Source organism: Cupressus sempervirens, chromosome 10 (assembly GCF_028749045.1).
Source record: "Cupressus sempervirens isolate cs-2001-9-10 chromosome 10, ASM2874904v1, whole genome shotgun sequence".
Lineage (NCBI taxonomy): Eukaryota > Viridiplantae > Streptophyta > Pinopsida > Cupressales > Cupressaceae > Cupressus > Cupressus sempervirens.
The window spans coordinates 328,799,528-328,818,672 of record NC_143127.1 but is presented as its reverse complement, the minus strand read 5'-3'; the positions used below and the strand labels follow the sequence as shown (position 1 = coordinate 328,818,672).

Sequence of the window (19,145 nt, the reverse complement as noted above, 5' to 3'; positions counted from 1 at the left end):
AATTAATGTGAAACTAGCTTTTCTAAATTAAACTCACAAATTGCTCATCCTATTTTACCGGCTCTTACAATAACACATGTTTGTACATGTTCCTATTTAGTGTTCTTTACACATTTGATATATAATTAATTGGTCTATCCCATAACACTTGAAAATAAGAATATCATCATATCATACTGCAATTGCTAAGGGGCACATACATTACATCTGCATATAGACCATATAAATTTTTTTGTACTTATTGTAGGCTAGTACTATTGCATTCACTTTGTCAAACTAGTGAATTAGTTCAATATCAATCAACCAATAAGAATGAACTATTTTTATGATAATTTCAAAAATTTATAAAGTTATTATATTAATTTTTTACTTTAATGTCTTATATATATTATTTATGTGAAAGATAATTGGTTGATTTCATTAGGTGTTATAGGACCCCTTTTCTAGAGGCTCTCTTATATTGATTTATTTTCACCTTGGTTTTTGGCTAGCTAATACATTTTATTAATATTAAGATTTTTACTTTTTATGAAATCATTTATAGATTACTTTAATATACTGCTATATATAAATAATTACGTTTAATGTTAAAATTAAATTAGCTCAATTTAAACTCTTAGTATCATTTTAGTGGTTAGTAAAGAAAAAGAATAATTTAAATTAAACAAGCATATTAAATTAATAAAAAGAAACTTTATAGTACTAAAATATAATATAATCCACAATTCAATACTAATAGTAATTTGATTATACACCTATTATTTAATCTTTGGTTTACCTTATCTTTAACTATTACGAATTTAATTGCGTTTGGATTGTTATAAATTTACTATAATAATTGTATTTTAACAACTATTATCATACATACTTTTTTTCAATGCACTTTAATGGTAAGTACAACCCACTATGTGGCACTTATTATAGATGTTTCCTTTAATATTTTTTATTACATCAATCTAGCCTAACAAAAGAGATTCAATGACAAAAAAATTATTCACCAGTCAAGTTAAAAATGTCTTAAACAATCTCTCAAAGGCACTAACTTAACAAACTCAAACGTTTATGAACTAGATAGAAGTAATTTTTCACAAATGTTTTCAAGCACATTATTTTGGCACTACACAAATTATATATTAAAAAACTTGTACTAGAAGTTGAAAGATATACCTTTAAGGTAATATATATTATGAAATGATATTTATTCTTAAACAAAAGAGAAATTAATTCTATAAGGATTCAATGTCATTCTTCCATCACTAATTTACAATATAAAACTCCTAGTTCCTATATATACTATTCTTACGTTTACTATAAATATTTATTCCAATATCTTGTAACCATCCATAATTACTTAAAGAGAATTACTCTATCAAAGGAAATTTTTACAAGCTAATTAGCACCAAATATTACTTACCCTTAATATATGAAAAAAATGAACAATATATTAAGTGGTGTGACTAATATTAATGACCCACATACCTACCAGTTGATTAGAATTCCTTAACATTTTAGATATTATCTAGAGCTCTCCAATGTATTTTTATTGGATTGAAATGAATGTCGTGAGCAAAAGTTGTAGCCCTCACAAGTTTGAAGGCATTGTAAAGGTCAATTCATACATGGGATACTCATAGACCGTCATGTTGTATGATGTTGATGACACATGACATTGTAAACATAAGATGTGGCCATCCTCCCTACATTTTATATAGTTGACCAATTTTCAAAAAATCAAAAACATCATGGCTTTATCTAAAAACTTTAGCATTTCATCTTCATGATCTATATAGTTTGTAGTCAAAAACAACAAAAATTTTGGAAAAATATCACTACATTTTCATGAATTTGCAAAAAATAATTTTTTTGACATTGTTTTGTCTTTAGTGCATTTTGTCTAGAGATTAGCATGTCCTGTAAACTTATGACATGTCGAAAAAAATGGCGACACAAACTAAACAAGGTAATTTAATGTTTTCATCACTAATCTACATGCTTTCACATATAGGCATATGGACTCACTTAAATTTGATGTTAATCATAAAGTTGTATTTAATAAAAAAGTACATTCAGTAGGATTTTTCCCACACAACCGACACCATTCCATTAAATACCTTTATCAATAAAACACACACATGCACATTGCAAATATATGGGGGAAATTTTTCTTTATTGTGTGACCCAATGCTCGATAAAATGTTGATTAAAGTACTCACATATGTATTTGACCCAATAACCTATATGAGAATAAGACTTATCATTTACATAAAACATAAAAGTACGTTTAGATATGGGTTGAAGCATATTTAAATTACACCTTATTAGTTCCTTCCATAGGCAGGATATTATAGCATTCATGAAATGTCGATTTATTTTTTCCTTTAACCAATCAAATCATAGAGTTTTTACACATGTTGGTACCTTTGTAATGTTTTAATTACTATTTCTTTTATAAAATTTATTATGAATCTTTTATTTCATTCCTTATTAGTTACTACAATGAACTATCATGAGTCCCAACAATTTCTAATAATTACTTTGAAATAAAAGTCATATATTTCTCCTCAACTTTGGTCTTTTCCTATTAAAATTATGATAAAATTAATTAATAGTAGGTGGTTGCAATTAAATGCACAAAGTAAAAACAATTTCATCATCTATTTAGACATAAATTCAATACAAATTTTTCATTACTATTTCTCGAAGTTGTGTCTTAAGATATTCATTATTCTAATTTCATTTTCAATTAATAATAGTCATTTTGAGAGGACAATTTTTATATTCATAAGTTAGTAAACCATGTTAATATTACTTTTTCCTACTATATTTAAAAAAAACAAAATTACTAGAGGTAGGAACTAGATACAATGTGTCCTTGTTAGAGAGAGGAAAAAAATGCAATGGAGTGAGCTTGTGACCTTGCCGATATAAATGATAAGTATTTTTATTGCTACATTTGTCTATTTTTGGAGAGAAATACACATATTCCTATCTATAAGTAGTTTTGAAGAAGTAAATGTTCTTAATATTATGATTATTTTTAGGAAGAATGTTATGAACTCTAAGTGAGTTTATATATTCTTAGAAGAATACAAAATATTATATTGTAGGTCATTGTGTATGAAAGATATTTTTACGTATTTTTTTAATCAATATTAATGGATTTGTCACACATTTGAAGTTGACTAAAAATTGTATCCATTAAAAGGTGAACTTCATTATCAACTTGTAGTGTATGGTATTTATTCTATTATGGTTCTTATTCAATTTTCTTTTTTATATTCTATTGAATTCTATTTATTCAATTTGAAGTGTATAAATATTAAATAATGATATATCTTTCATAGTTACTATAAAACATCATTGTTGTCTAACTTGAAACATTTTATTTTTTACAAAAGGATGTCTCTACCTATTTTAAATCAATGAAAAAGGAGCATATACATGCACTAAGTCAAATAAATCAAACCAATCTGAATAACTTAATGAAAATCATAGTTTTTTAGAAATGCTTTAGAATAACTGAGAGGGAGACTGGGGGGTTGAATTAGTTATTCAAGGTCCAAATGTCCTATTCAAACTTTTCACTAAGTGTAGTGAGCCCATTCAACCATTCATTCATCCAAGCTTTAACTTTTCTCACCAAAAAGTTATTATAAATCAACATACAAGCATTACACATAAGAAATCAACACATAACACAGTGATTTATATGGAAACCCAATTTGGGAAAGGCCACCAGTAACATTCTACTCCATTCTCACTCTTCTAAAGTGAAGCCCTATGAAAGGCTTTCCCTGTTAAAGGCTTACAACACACTATCAAATGCGACCTTATGAGAGGATTTATCCACCCTATTAGAAGTGGGCCTAGTTAAAGGACTCTAGAACATTCACTTGGAATGTCACCCTGTTAAAAGATTTACAAATGGCTATTAAACCAACCTAAGTCCATAGGATTTTCAGATCTAATACAATTGCTAGAGAGTATTAGAAAATCTTTAACCTAATTACAACATACAACTTATCTTGCAGATCTTAGATCACTTCTCAGCTCATACCATTGCTTGGCTTTCAATCACTGCAACTTTGACAGCTCGCCCTCCTTCAATCTTAGTCTCCTTGAGTCTCCATACTCAATGTATCAGTGCAATCATCTCTTCATGACCACTTGTAGAAGTAGAGCCTCTGTGCTCTACCTTCTCCTAGATGTCTTCTCCTTGACACCCTTCTAACCACTTCGCAGATTTGGCTCTTTTGCATCAACAGTATTAGCAGCTTTTGCTTCTTGGTCTATGACTCCTTAAATAGAAGTCTTTGAGTTCTTTTTCCCACTCGATTCTTCCATTATTTGATTTCAATTCATATGGATTAGGTAGGATTCATTGCATCTAACCCATATTTTGTTTCCTCTAGAGACTTCTTGAATAATCCTTTAGAATTCTCCCAAAAATGGTTTACATAGAATTCTATGCCACCAGCTCATCATCCTTATCTTCCAACTCGTTCACAAAATTCAAGGCAACCACTTTGTCAACTCAGATTTGGTGAATCTTCATCATTTGAAATAATGTAGCAGCTTGACACTATTGAAATATTGGTGCTCGACACACACGTGTTACTCAACATCAACTGTATTTTTCCTAATACTCGGCACCTGAAGATCACTCAGCACCAACTAAGATTTTTTTGATCCTCGACACTTGAACTTCACTTGACGCCTGAAGATCACTCGGCTCCAACTAAGAATTTCCTTGGCTTCAACTAACTTGCTTGGCACCCACTAATGACCAACCTTTGTATCTTTGAGTATGCTATCAATACATCATTTAACCATGGTCTTAAATGATCATTGCACTTCATTACAACATCATAACTCAACCTTTTCCTTACATGCTCTTGTTACATCTTGTTGACCAAATCCTCTTCATCAATCAACTAAGTGATAGTACTTAGATCTTATAAGCAAATATCATTCCTACAAATAGCAGGTTTGACATCAATGACAAAACAATGATTGAAAACATTCTTTTAACAACAATCATTCATCTTTGCAACAATCTCCCTCTTTGATCTTCGACAATGAGCTTTTCAATCAAATTTCCAACAATCTCCCTCATTGGCATTAATGGAAAACCAAACTAATCAACCATCAAACTAAACTATTCAACCACAAGCTAACTAGGTTAAAACAGTAAGTCAACTGCCAAAAAGTAATTGTAACTTCACATCTCCTTCTACTATTGTGATTGCTTCATTTCTGCTTCTCCCTCTTGGTTGATGCATCCTTGTTCTTTGTTTTTCTCTTTATATTGTTCATCTTCTGTTGTTCTAATCAACTTTTGATTATCTTCATTTGATCACTAGATCATCAACATGTAGTTAGTCTCTCGCAACTTCTCCCTCTATTCTAATTCTTTATCTTCAATAGTTGTTGATAAGTTTTCTGTTATTCCTCCCTCTTTGACAACAATGCCAAAGACATATTAGCATCCTAGTATGAAAGTGTAGCTTTTGCAGGTTCATTTGATTTCTCCCTCTGTCACCTTGCTTGGAATTTCATTACTTCTATTACTTTAGGCATGAATCCCAAAGTAAGCATCCTTTACATCAATGTGTAAAATCTTCAATAATCAGCTCATTGGATGCAGGCCAGTCTTGCCTTTTGCTTCAAGTAGACTTGGCTAGGGTTATCACCCCTAGCTTGCCTCTAAAATACTCAAAAGCATCTTTAGGTAGTACTTTTGTGAAGATGTCAGCAATCTGTTCTTTTGAGCTAACATATTCCATCTTCACTTGTTTGTCTTCAACCAACTCTCTTACATAGTGATACTTTATTGCAATGTGCTTGGTTTTAGCATGCATTACAGGGTTCTTTGATATGTTGATAGCACTTGTATTATCACAATAAAGTATCACAGGCTCAGTTACCTCTTCCTTCGTACCTTGTGGCAAATGTTTGATCCATACAATATTGGTGCAAATTATAGCAGCTTCAACATATTCAGCTTTAGTAATGGACTATGAGGTGCAATTTTGCTTTTTTCTAGTCCATGTAATCAACCTTTTTCCTAAGAAAAGTGCTCCTCCACTGGTGCTTTTTATATCATCAATGTTACCTCCCCAATTTGCATCAGTGTAGGCTCTTAGTTCAAATTTTTCACTCCTCTTGTAGTACAAGTAAAAGTCATCAGTTTCTTTCAGGTATCTCAATATTCTCTTTACTGCCATTAAGTGATTTTCTCTTGGATTTGCAAAAAATCTTGCCACTATTCCAACAGCTAATGCAATGTTTGGTCTACTATGTACAACATATTGCAGCTTTCCAATCATTGATCTGTACAATGTCTGATTTACTTCAACAGACTTGTCATTCTTGAATAGCTTATGGCTTATTTCCATTGGTGTGCTAACTAGTTTTCAGTCTTCTAACCCCAATGTTTTGAGTATCTCCTTGATGTATTTTGATTGGGTCACAAATATGCCATGCTTCAATTGATGTAATTGGAATCCAAAAAAGAATTTGATTTCTCCAAACATTGACATCTCAAATTCATGTTTCATTTGATCAACAAAATCTTGCAAAGAACATCTTTTCCTCTAAATATTATATCATCAACAAAGATTTCTGATATCAAAATATCTTTACCTTTTTCAGCTTTGATGTACAAATTGTTGTTGTCATATGTTCTCTCAAATCCTATCTTCACAAGTGTTTGTGCAACCTCTCATACCATGCTATTGGTGCTTGCTTCAATCCATAAAGTGCTTTGTGCCATTTTCAGACCATGACGCCATTCTTCTCATCAACAAATCCCTCTAGTTGTTCTATGTAGACTTCCTCTTCTAGTATATCATTCAAAAAAGTAGATTTAACATCCATTTGGTACACTTTGAAACCTTTGTATGCAGCATATGCAAGTAATGTTCTTACTCCTTCCATTCTTGCAATAAGGGCAAATAGTTACCCATAATCCAATCCTTCTTCTTGTGCATAGCCTTTGCATACTAATCTGGCTTTGTTTCTTCTTATCTCACTGTTCTCATCAAGTTTATTTCTAAACACCCATTTGGTACCAATCACATTCTTATCAGCTGGTCTAAGAACTAGGGTCCATGTTTTGTTCTTCTCAATCCGATCTATCTCCTCTTCCATGGCTTTATACTGGTCATCATCTTGTAGTGCATCTTTCACTGTTTTAGGTTGAACCTTGCTCGGTAGACATGATTCATTCCTGAGTCTATTCCTTGTCATTGATATAGCATCCTTGTCACTAGTGATTTGATCTGCAAGGTGATGTCTCCTCACATACTTGGCTAATCTTGGTTATGTTCTTCTTTCCATGTTTGATCCTTCAGCTTCAGAGTCATTTTGTTCTTCTTCATCAAGCACTTCATCATTCCTCTCATGTATACTATTTTTGGAACCAGAATGTGCATTTTCTACATTTTGCAACTCGACTTCTGAATGCAACTCGGCATTCATAGGCTGAGACTCGACAGATACTAAAATTTGTTGCTGATTTCCAACTTAATTTGTAGCATAGTCTTCAACAGTCATTCCTTCATAGAAGTATACAAAGGATCTATAATCCTCTGATTGCTTGGACTCATCAACCTGAACTTTTGTATGCTCATCAAAGTTTACATTTGCACTTTCCACAATCTTATTAATCTTAGTGTTCAAACAGTTACATGCCTTACTTCTACTGCAGTATCCAAGGAAAATGCATTCATCACTTTTTGCATCAAACTTTCCATTTCTAGTATCTTTTATAATATAGCATTTACAACTAAATACTTTGAAATGTTTAACATTAGGTGATTTACCATACCATAATTCAAAAGGTGTTGCATTTATACCTTTCTTGACTTGAACTCTATTCAGTGTGTAAACTATAGTACTTATAGCTTCTCTCCAGTACTTTAGTGCAACATTTTTCTCCACCATCAAGGTTCTAGCATAGTCAATCACTGACCTATTCCTTCTTTTAGAAATACCATTCTATGGTGGAGTTCTTGGTACTGATGTTTTCCTTTTGATACCTTTGTCATTACAGAATATTTCAAACTCTTTTGATCTGAACTCACCTCCTCTATCTGACCTTAGGCATTTCAGGTTCTTTCCTATTTCCTTCTCAACTCTAGCCAAATACCACTTAAATATTTGAAATGCATCAGATTTTTGCTTCAAAAACACAACAGTCATCATCCTGGAATAGTCATCTACAAATAGCATTATGTATCTGTCTCTTAGGTAGCTTTGCACTTCTATTAGACCACATAAGTTTTTATGGACTAACTCTATTACTTCTTTGGAAGTTTATGTTTTTCTTTTGAAACTAGACTTAGTCGTTGACTTTGTTTGCACATTGTGTTTTTAGGTTTCTTCAACTTTGGCAACCCTCTGACTTTGTTCTTTTTGCTAATGCTGATCAGATTATCAAAGTTAACATGAAAAAGCCTTTTATGCCATAGTGACACATCATCAAATCTAACAACAAGACATGTTGCATCTTCCATATCTAGGTAAAATAGATTTCTCCTAGTTTGTTCACCTTGTCCTATTAGCTTTCCATCAATGTCATAGATCTTAGCATTTTTGTTTCCAAATTCAACTTTGCAACCTACATTGCCTAACTATGATATACTCAACAAGTTATAGTTCAATCCTTCAACATAATATGCATTATCACATGAGCATATTTCTTCTTTGTATTGTAAGTTTTAACCTTCATGGACAAGTTTCCAAAAACTCAAAAGATTGTGACTTTAATCATTTAACATATAGACACCATCAATTTTATTCTTACCATCAACTATAATAGAACCTCTTCCTTTTATCAAAGGAGTGTTATCAACAAATCTAACAACACCACCATCATACCTATCATGCATTATCTATCACATTAATCTTTATATTTAACATGTTTAATTAGTGATATATCCTCATGTAGACATATAAGACTCAATTCTCCAATAGTAATATATACAATATTGTCTTTTCTTTTCTTTAAATCATCATCAGTCGTGCCTACACTAGAATAGTAATATTTTTCATGATATTTAAGTTGTATCATTATAGGCTTGTGTGTTGGTGTTTTCTATGTACATGTACATGAAAAATGACCAATCTTATTACAAAAAATAAAAAGAGATTTTTTAGTGGAAATTTTCCTTCATACTTATCTACATATTTAGATGCTCTCTTTGCAATTAAGGCTTCTAACTCTTCCAATTTCATTTAATATTCTTTTATCTCTTCCAAATCCCTAGCATGTCTAGATCCATAGCTAGAATAAAATTAAAATTTGAAGAAATTTCACTAAATTCACACTTTATGTTATGCTTACAAGGAGTATATTTAAATATGGATACTACCTTAGAAAAAATTCTACTTAATATGCATAAAAGTACAAAGTTGTGTCATATTTCAGGGTGACTTATTAGAATGACTAAATTTGAGTATTTCAATCTAAAAAACATTTTTTTTCAAACATATGATATAGATAAATTCATGCTATCTAAGTTATATATGGTCTCACACTTTTACAATTGGAAATATCTATTAAATGCATGTTTTATACTAGTTTGTATCCAATTACTAATGAAATAAAATTACTCTAAAAAATTGGCATTTCAATAACTCTTACTATTTTTTATGATATTTTTTGATAATATATACACACCATTTTATAGAGCTCAAATTTAAGAATATTCTCATATAGATTTTATAGTGTTTTAATTAGATATAGTACATTGTAATTCAAAATTCTACAAGCACACATTTTAGCACTTCAATAGATGTTGATTTTGAGAAAGAAAAATATATTAAATCATATTAAAAAAATTAAAAATTATATGGCATTCTAGTGGAGGGAGTCCTCTTCAAGAATGTGTGATGTTTCCTATTGTTGGAATAGATTTATTTTGAAAAATGTCATGGGAGATGAAAACTACCAATTTCAAGTGAGTTAAAATTTCAATCATTATAAAAGAGAAAATATAGATCTAAACCCAATTATAATTTTTGATTGTTCTAGCTATATATTTCATCTATAACATAGTCTAAGATCAAAGGGAAATAAGTTTATTTCCATATACTTTTGTGGTGCGAACTAGACCCCTAATTTTCAGCATTTTTCAACAGATAAAAATTTAACTATAAAAATTAGGAAAATATATCAATTTTTATTCAAAATAATTTTTAAAAATTATAATCCAAAACTTCATCAATTTCCACACATGTCATTAGTTTACTTCATTTTCAAATTCTAAATAATAATACAAGTTTTATGTAATTGAAGGTGAACAATCAAACTTTTGTTAGCCTTTTTCCTTTGCAAAGGGTGACATAGGGTACATCAAATTAATGTTTTATACTATATAGTCATTTAAAAAGAATAGTACTTACCAACTAATGAATATTTATTCACCTTATCCATTGTTTTGACTTCTTCAAGTTCACAAATATTTGTACCACAGGAATGTGGAAATGATATGCATAGCTTCCAAACTATTTAATCTTTGAATATGGTTCCACCAATGCATATAATTCCATTATATTATCTATCACCTTTTGCACATAGGTACTAATATTCTCACACTCATCCTTAAATATTCAAGCTTATCTTTCAAATTTTGTATCATTTTTTGCTTTGCACAATTGTCTCTTGCATGCAATGATTCTAATTGAACGCATATCTTATGAGAATTCTCCAATTCCGTGGAATTCATGTATTTAGGACCTGAAAAGGCACTATATAATGCTTTAATAGGTCTCATGTTATTTTGAAGTTGCTTCTTCTCATTGGTGATAGATTTAGATATGTGAGTGGGAGGTTCAACATTAGTAATCCTTCTTTATAATTTTCCAACACTCTATTTGCTTTTGGATTAAATTAATAATTGTCCTTCTATTTTATGATGCATAATTGGTTACATCAAACATGAGATTGACCTTCTTAAAGGCTTCCCTCATAGATCTCAATTGGTCAAGCTTGCAAAAGATGACCAAGTTGTAATAGTAATTATTTAAGACAACAAAGAAACACTTATAACACCAAATATTTTAATGTAGAAACTATGTTAGGGAAAATACCATGGTGGGAATGAAACCCACTAGATAATGTAGTATCACATTCATCTTGTTAAAGATATTGTGGGAATGTGGATACATTTAATCTCGCTACATAGAGCTCACTGCTCAAAAATACAAAAGGGTAGGTAGGTAACTTGGGGGAGGGGGTTAATTCGTTATAACTAGTTATGCTACAAACCCTATAAACACTTTTAAATTATCTTAAAATATTTAGTATTTAAGATAATTAGCCTAGTAAGTAAAACAAACATTCAACTGAAGCATTCAAATAACTTTCAACTTCTTCTATCGAGCATGAGAGAAAAATTCTACCTTATACCGAGTTGCAATAATAAATAATAAACCTGAAATATACATACAACACATTTAGTATGCACAAAATTTTGACAAAAGAATTTAACATGTAAACCATGTTAAGGAAAAAACCCATCTAGGAACTAGATACTCAAAATTTTCACTCTTCTAAAGTAAGCTCTATTAGGAGCCAACCTTGTTAAAGGTTACATATACATTATTAATGTGACCTTGTTAGGGGATTTTTACCAAAGAACATCTAAACCTTATCTCTCCTTAAAATATCTAAACAATAGCACACTTTAAAGGACATACAAAATATCACCATACAATGGATATACAAATACTATTATGAGGTCCACTTGGTGAAGATATTTTTATCTACAATGGTTAGAGAGTAATAGTGAAATGACCTATTAGGTTTTACCACTACCTTGTTTGTTAAGATCTCTTTGTCTCTCAATCTCCTTTCTATTTCTTTACTTTTCTTCCTTTTGATCCCTTCTAGCTGATCCACTTACTCACTCATCATCTTATCACTACTATTGCTTTATCCTCTTAATATAGTTCTTCTCGGTTATCCTTTTGGCTATCACTTTCTTCTTGAACTTCATAATCAATAATGAATATTGAGCTAATCCCTTAAATAAAAAATATTTTCTGCTAGTCTAGAATCTTTTACATTTTGCCTTTTAATCACAATTGTCATATTTTCATTAAGGTCAAATTGTTTTAACTTAGGTGCTTGAGAAATATAATTTTACATTGAAATTTATGGTCCAACTCAAATTATCAAACCTCCATTATTAGATCTAGTTATTGACTAAGGCTTGCATTATCCTGTATATTATTTGAGATCCCCTCACAACCATTCCAAACTCATTCAATATTGTGCATGGTCATCTAGGTGCCCTACCATTCTATAGGGTCTTCTAGGTACTATTCTAAAGAGAAGCAGTTAATTCCCACCTTGTCGAAGCTTCCTTTGTGGTGATTGGTCTAAAGGCCACTCAAGTTCCTTTTCAAGTTCAACATTGCTCTAGGTGAACGAGATCATTCTTACCCCCCCCCCCCCCCCCTCCCCCCCCCAACCAATTATTATGACGTAGCTAGTTGTTCTGCTTGATTCCCTCAGTGGAGTCGTATATATGACCCTATATGGACTGTAGTCAAGCTCATCTTAACTACACCCCTACTCTTCTAATGGCATAGCCCTAGGGGTGGGAGGAGGCTATGGGGAGTAGATAGCTATATCAATATATTGAGTGAGTGCCCAAGATGCAAGGCACCAAATCCTTTAGATCTTTGAATTTCCTCAATATATGAGGAAGAGGAAGAGGGAAAGGATTTGGAAGAGGAGGTTTTTGTAGAACCTATTTTCACTATGGAGAAAAAGTCATAGGGCCTTTGAATGTCCCCAACACCAAGGGTGTATAGGTAGGCGAACCTAAAGGCTAGTCCAAAGTTGTGGATGTCCATGAAGATGCCAAATCATCACATTCTAAAGATGTTGAAAGTGGACAAGTCCTAGTTAAATGAAGAGATTTGTTGAGTGTTGAGAATGAACCTGATCAAAGGAGGGTCCTATTTTTACAAAGTATAAGTGTGAAGATAAGTGTTTTTATGTGATCATTCATGGTGGTAGAATTAACAATCCAATGTCAGAAAATATTGTCACAAAGTTAAAACTAAAGAGGCAAAAATACATGCATCCCTAACATATTTTTTGGGTGCATAATAACCACAATATCACTATCAATGAGTAGGGCCTAGTCAAGTTAAAGATTGCGAGCTACAAGGATAATATACTTTGTGATATCATACCTATTGACATATGCCATATATTTCTAGGTATTCCATGTTAGTTTAATAGGAATATTGTACATGATGGTCATGACAATACCTATACTTAAAATGATAAAGGATTGAGAGAAAAATAATATGGATCCATCGAAGAAGAAAGAAAAAAGGATTTATAGTGCTCCCAGAGTATCCTTTGTTGATCAAAAGTAGTTCTTAGAGGGTATAAGGTGTGAGCATATATATTTTCTCTAATTCCAAAAGATGATAAAAATAAAGTACAAGAGACACTTAGATAAGTTTTATATTTGTAGAAAGAGTTTACATATATTGTATCCAATAATGTTCTTGAAGGATTACCACCAATGGGGTAGGTCAGTCACCAAATGGACTTGATTCTAGAAGCTAGTTTTCCAAATAAGGCAGTGCACATAATGATGCTTGTAGGAAACAATGAGTTGAATAGACAATTACATGAGTTATTAAACAAGATGTTTATTTAAGAGACTCTGAGGCCATGTTTTGTACCAATAGTATTCTAGAAGCAAAGACAAATGGCTCATGGAGAATGTGTATGTAAATTATTGAGCTATCAACAAGATCACAATTCTATTGCCAAGGATGGATGACATTCCGAACTATTTGAATGGAGCTTTGTGTTTCCAAAAGATAGATTTGAAGATTTGGTATCATTAAATTTGGAAAGAGAAGGATATGAATGGAAGATAACCTTCAAGACAAGGGAAGAATTATATAAGTGGTTACTCATGCCCTTTAGGCTAAGCCATGCACCAAGCACTTTCATGGAGCTCATGAATGAGGTACAGAAGGAATTTCTAGGTAGCTTTATCATTATTTATCTAGATGATATTTTGATCATTAGTAACACATTAGATCAGCATATCATCCATATCAGTAAGGGGTTTGAGAAGTTGAAGGAGAAAAACTTGCTAATAAATCTCAAGAAGTGTAGTTTTGTGAAGAACGAATTGGTGTACGTTGCATTTGTAGTTTCAAAAGAAGGTCCAAAATGGACCCTAATAAAGTGAAGACTATTCTTGAATGAGTTAAGGCCATATAGATCAATAATTATGATTGTGGAATGGGGTTATAAGAGACAATTGAGTCAGTGGTTTACAAATTATGGTCTTCTAAAGTTGCCCAGCCAACCAAAATTTCCAAAATATATGTTATAATTGAATTGACCCAACTTTGTAATTAATTTTAAGGTTGGTTAGCCTAGAGGGGGTTCGATATCTAGAAACTTTAGAGACAATGTAAAATTTCCTATATATGGAAGAATATTTGATTGTCTATGATAAATTTGGGTGATAGTTTGAAGCTCTATCTTCTAGATTATTGTAAGGAAGGTGGCCATGTGGGTTTTCATATTGTATTTCAAAATTTTGTGATTCCACATATAAGGAAAGCTTTTAGATTGTCTAGGATAGCTTTCAGTGGTAGTTCGAAGCTATGTCTTGTAAATGATTGTAAAGAAGGTTCTCATCAAGGTTTGCATATTATATTTAAAAATCTAGTGATTCAACATTTATGGAAATAATGGGTAAGTACAAGAAGTTGGGTTTCACTTTTGGGCAAAAGCTCAAAGTGTTTTTTCTATTTTTGAAATTTCTCATCAATTAATGTCAAAATTTGATGCATTTAGAGATTGAAATTTTTTTTTAAATCAGAAATAAAAATTGTAGTGTTCATAATCTACTTTTTGAAAATGTAATTTGACACAAATAAATGAATTTTTATAAATCCTTTTACAGGAAGTTATCTAACACACCAAAGATTGATGAAAATAATTTTCCTTAACTTTTCCTTAAATATTTTTCTTATTATTAATTTTTAATTCACTATAAAGGTAAATATTAAAACCTCTCATGTATTGACACCATAATTTGATCAAAATTTCACTTTTTTCAAAAAAATCTATTTTTTATTTTAACTTCAAAATAATTTTATGTAGATTGATAACATCTAAATTAATTTTTTTTTAAATATAAAATACAAAAAATATTAAAGCTTTAGTGAACCTCTATCTATTTTACATTTAGTTACCACCTTTGATTTAAAAATAATACAAAAATAGTAAATAAAATCACAACACTATAAAATTTATACTTCTGAAATTAGGCCAATGAGAACTCTAATGGGTTTTTGTTTTGTAAAATAATTTGATTGGGAAGACCCTGTAAAAAATATTGTAAGGCATAAATTTGTTAGTTTAATACCTTAGCCAAAACTTGAGAGGTCAAGCCATAGGAATGGTCTCACCAAGCCTATCTTGAACCAAAATTTGAGGCAAGAGAAACAAATCTCACCCCATATTGTAATAAATGAGTGCCCATTTTCAAAAAGTAAAATCAATGTTTAAAATGCATTAAAAATCCCCCAAAAAATAGAATATTAGAATATTTTTAAAATGGGAACCCATTTTTTTTAATTTTATTTTTCCAAAAATGGGTCCTATTTTTTGAAAATAAAAACGGGCACCCATTTTGAAAAAAAGGGGTGAAAAATGGCAACCCACTTTTTGAAAATAAAAATGGATGCTCAATTTCAAAAAAGAAGGTGCACATTTTATGAGTTTTGGATCAGGCACCCAAGCCTAATCATGATCTCAATCTGCAAAATTCTACAGAATTGAGACCTAACTTCTTGCTTCTACCCTAATAAGAAGCCCATATTTTGTTTTTACAAATTCTTGTTATTCCTTGGTTTCAACTATGTGTTTGTGGTATTAAGGGGAGCGCCCTTCATCAAAATGAAGTAATTTCTTATTAGTTTTTGGGATGAAAACTAGTGCTCCCCCACGTTTCAATTACTTTCCTCTACCTAGTTGGGTAGGTGTGAGTATTTCTTCTTTGCCAATGTGGGGTTTGAAATATTTTACAATGTTATGCGACCAAATTTTTGTGAGGTTCCCAAATTCCAAATTTTATTTGCAAAGTATGTTATTGGATAGATTTTAGACAAGAGGTGGTAATTTCATAGCCATGTTACAAGTTTGAATTTTGGGTTTTTTGTTCACCAAACCATTTTCCATGCTCTCTCGAGCATGCCATTCATCATGTTGAGAAGGAATTAGATTTTATTATAATTGGTCTTTTCTAGAAGGATAAAATGGATATATTAGAATGGTCATAGGAATGTTTGGGAATTTTTATATTTGGGCTCAAAATTGCCTTTCTAAGTTAGAAAGTTGATGTTAGAATCCTATTAGATTTTGCGAAAATATGACTTTTATGATCTTGAGTTCCTTTTGGATTAATAAAAATGGTGTGCCTTATTCTAAATCATGTAGGGATGTTTATATCCCATGATTATTTATATTATACCACCTTGGGAATCTTTTCTCCTTTCATAGTGGTTGATTGAGTTTTCTAATTGTACTTGTATTCTCTAAGATGTTGTGCTTCCTTTTTGTTTCTTCTCAATTGCCTTCCCAAGTGAAATTTTTTTTCTTTTTTGATATTGCATTTCCTAAGTCTAGCCCCTTGGATATTTTTATTTATTATATTTTTTGGAGTTGGTTTTTCCCACCAACATGTACATGAGTGTGTTATGGTGACATCTTGTGAGATACAAACTCTTGGCTATACGCTAATTGAGTAATTATTCTTTTTGAGGTTCGTTTGGAATTTGTATGGCCTTATAGAAGTCAATGTATAATAAGAAAGGGTATGTAGGGTAGGTTTTTCAAGTGGATTCTCATAATATATTATCCAATCCTAGAAGTAGCTAATAAGATAACAGGGAGAGGTTTAAACAATTGATAATGAAATAAAAGATGTGCTAATAAAACTTAATCTAAGATATAAGATTTATGTAGGAGTTGATGAAATCCAACTCCACAGCTCACCAAAATCACCTGCATGCAAATAACTTGTTGAAGGGAAACCAAGAAGGAAGAGGTGGAGCTTGGAAAAACCTTAAACGGACTTGACAGAGAACATATTGCAAAACAATGAAAATGTATTTACAATGAAAACGAGATGTGAAAATACAATGAGAGAGCATGAATATAAAAGCCTCATGGAAGATTGTAGAAGCAGCGAGAAAGTGGTAGAAGATAAGGTTGACAACTAAGCACTCTTCCACAAAAAGGTGGAACATGCTAGAAAGGAACAAACTCTCGTGTTGTCAACAACTCATCACTACAACTATTAAATAAATGCATTAATCTAAGTAAGGTTAAGTAAATAGAATAAATAATTAATAATTAATTATTTACTCAAACAATCTACAAATCCATATGGTAGTCATGCCTTTTGAGGGAGGTGATACAAGGACTATATGTCTTGACTATAGTCATTTTTATGCAAAAGTTAATACGTCTTGACTATAGTCATTTTTATGCAAAAGTTAATACAAGTGTACAATGTGAGACCATAGGGAGTTTAGTTGCCAAACCCATATACTACTTGGGATAGTATTTGACAAGTGACTACACTCCACTCGAGTCCCTATATAGTATCCTCTAGATACTTTTGAATAGTAACCTAAAAACCTACATTTCATTCTTGATCATTTTTGTTCTCTTGAGTTTTTCAAGTTTGTTTAGTGTATGCAAGGAATTTTGTATTTATGTCTTATGTAACTAGGGTTTGGTTTCTATCTCCATAAGCATGGCAGGATGGGCCTAAAGATTCTATGCGGTTGGGATGTGTTTATAACTATACCACTATTGGAGATTGATGAACATCTTCCAGATGCAAGATATTCTTGACTTATCCCACCTTCTCTTGTCCTCTTGACTTCACTTTTGTACTTGTACTTTGGTGCAACCACATCTTAATTTAAGTTATTCTTATGGTGATAGATTAGATTACTTGAACTAGTCTGTGACAAGATTAGATGGTAGATGTATAATACTATCATTCATTACTTGTAGATATACATATATCTGCGGATTAACAATACTATGAAATTAAGGAAACTCCCCCTCAATATCACAAGCACATAATTGAAATAGAGAAATAAAAATAATTTACAAGATTAGAAAATGGACTTCTTATCATCTCTAATTGTATGTATACACAAATTTTAGAAATACCACATGTGAAGCCACATGGGTATGTTCCTTACAATATTTTATAACCTAAAGCCACCTATCACCCATAACTATTTCAAACAACCCTACATGCCCTCTTTATATAGGCAATTTTTCAATTCCTAAGAAGGTTCCAAAAATTTAGCCCTAACCTTCAGGCTTCCCAACCCTAAATTATTTTATCTTCAAATTTATTACATTAGAGTTGGCCCAATTTTTTAAATTTTTTTTGTAAATTTAGGTACCCCAACTTTTGAAGAATTTGTTTAGCCATAACTTTGATTAGCTATTATAACCACTTTTCGAAAATGGCATCTTCTAAACTACAATACTCTAAAACATAACCAAAATTAGCCAAGGATTAACCTTGTTTTAAAGCCTCTAAGGCCTTCAAAATTGAATTGAAATATTTTGTACAAAAAATTATTGATACTTCACCAAAATAGATGGTATTGCAATGAAACTAAACTAATAGGATAATATGTCTAAGGTGAACCTCCCCTTATAAAATTAGAATATTCTAAGCTTGAAAGATAGACTTACTAAAAATAGTAATTTTCCAAAAAGGAAATTGTGCACTGATACAACCCTTATTGAAAATGACGAAAAGAAATATTTTTGGCTGATACAAGATTTCCTTTTCACCTAGAATGCTCCTACATCAGAAACCTAGGGTAATTTGACAAGTTTCCCTATCATGACTCGGGTGTTCAGAGGGAAACTAATATGGTTACTTCCTCCTTTGCTAGTCAAGATTAATCTCCAATAGGTCATCATTTCTATTTGACCATATATTCTTCCTATGTATTATTCCTTGGACTTCTACCAATATGATTATCCAATATATCTTCAATGTCTTTTGTGGTTGAAGTACTTGTCATAATACTCCACT

At 31.2% G+C, this 19,145-nt stretch overlaps 1 protein-coding gene across 3 annotated transcripts in view; it reads right to left on the bottom strand.

Moving 5' to 3' along the window:
• LOC149533953 (truncated transcription factor CAULIFLOWER D-like) overlaps nucleotides 1-19,145 on the bottom strand; it is a 200,568-nt gene that overhangs the window by 107,942 nt on the left and 73,481 nt on the right. The window lies entirely within an intron of this gene.